Below are 2,121 nucleotides of genomic sequence, written 5' to 3' on the forward strand. Positions count from 1 at the left end.
AAAAACTACTATACTATACATTTTATATTCAAATGATTCATGAAAGATTAATGAAGACTAATTTTTATGTGTATTGTAATTTTTTGTTTGTAATAGGAAAATTATTTTTCTTTAGTATTTTGTGAGTAGTACTAAAATGAAATATATTTTGCCACTTGATACAGCAAAATTTATATTAATTCTTAAATATCATGTATTTCATATAAATAACATAGGTTGAATAATAAAAATAAAAATTCATTATTAAGTTACTTACTCATCCTTACATTTACTAATTTACTTATTTTATATATGTCCATGTCATTATTTTAAAAAAAATTATTTCATCTAATCTAATTATTTAATTTAATTTTTTTAATAATTATTGTTTTTATTTGTTTAAAATTAAAAGTATTGCTTTATAATAAGTTTTTTGGAAAGAAAAAGTATTATGTGTAGAATTCAAAAATAAGACATCGTCGTTTGAGTAAGATTAAAGAGTAGTGTTAGAGTCATACTTTTTATCAATAACATTGAGCCTGTAAGAAAGTAGTTTTAAAGTTAAATTAAAATTAGATTTTTTTTAATTTTTTTTATTGTAAATTATTTTTTTTAAATCAATTTATTTTTTTTAATGTCAATAAAATTTATGAAATTTGATATATATATAATATAACCATTTATTTATTAAAATCGTTGTTTCCGTGCGGACGCACGGGTTACAAACTAGTAATTATTATAGTGAAAGTTTTTACTGGACTATGTCTCATTCTCTTAATTTGAGGAAAATTTTCCACGTTAAAAAATTATGTTTGTCTAATATTTAATTTTCTGCCAATTATTTTTGCTCTGTGAAATTATATTTTCTGTTAGGCCAGCATAGGTGGGAGAAAAAATATTTTGAATTATCGAGATAGTTATTGCTAATTATCTCTAGTTTTTCCCAACAAACTTCACCAATAAAAGAGTTCTAATTTTATTATTTAATAATATAATAAAATAAAAGTGGTTTTTATTTTTTGGTTACATATGTTTTAAATTCTTATAAAATTATGACTTTTCAAGTTTAATTTCTAAACAAATTTTATTCACTTTTAGTTCATATTTTGATTTTATAGGAGTTAAAAGTATCAATTTTTTATAATTTTTTTTTACAATAAGGATTAAAAGTGAATAATTTTTTTTAGAAACTAAAAAGTTAAAATTATTTTTAAAGAAATTAATTATTTTTAAAATTTTATAAAAACTACAAATTTATTTTATTTTCTCTTTAATTATTAAAATTACAATTCTTTTCTTTAAACTAAAAATATATATATTCTTTTCTTTTTTTAGATATGACAAACTCTGTTCGATGTTATTTGAACTTGCAAGTTACATTTTGGAGTAAGTTGAGCGATCTTTATATATAAAATTTGAATAAACACTTACTTTTCTCTTTGAAAGTGATATGCGGTGTCAGAAAAATTTCTAAAAAAAACAAAAATATTTTAAAGTCTTTTAATTAATATTTTATTAATTATTTAAGTCCTCACGTCAATTATTTTATTTTTGTTTGTATTGATGAGCTGTCATATATTTTTCAAATATCCAACGATTATGTGGGATATGTAAACTCATATTTTTTCAGACCAACTTGATATTCATACTAATAATGACTAAAATGATGTCTAGATAAAATATAACAATATTTTTCAAAAATTATCTTCTTTAAATTGAAAGAACTATGACCCCTATCTTCCTCAAGCTAAGAAAAAATCATGGATTTGGCAATGATAGTAATTTCAATAACAAGACCCAAATCTAATTGATAGTTGAAGTCCTCATCAATATGCTTTACGGCACCTTCACATATACATGGACCATTGTTGTGTCTTTTTTCTTTAATATAGCAAAATAGCTAATTGACAAATTGATCTCTAATTGCATGTAGAATACATGGATTGATCTTCAAATAAAATAAAATACTTTATAATTTTAAATTAATTTTATTACATATATTTTTGGGTTTTTTATATTTATATCCTCTTGTTTTTTTTTTTATATATTTTAAAATGCCACACTTTAAAAAAAATAATACAGAAATGTCCTACTTTTTTGTCCTAGTTTCTGATCGCAACTTGTGGATGGGACGAAGTGAAT

Source organism: Cicer arietinum, chromosome 1 (genome assembly GCF_000331145.2).
Source record: "Cicer arietinum cultivar CDC Frontier isolate Library 1 chromosome 1, Cicar.CDCFrontier_v2.0, whole genome shotgun sequence".
NCBI lineage: Eukaryota > Viridiplantae > Streptophyta > Magnoliopsida > Fabales > Fabaceae > Cicer > Cicer arietinum.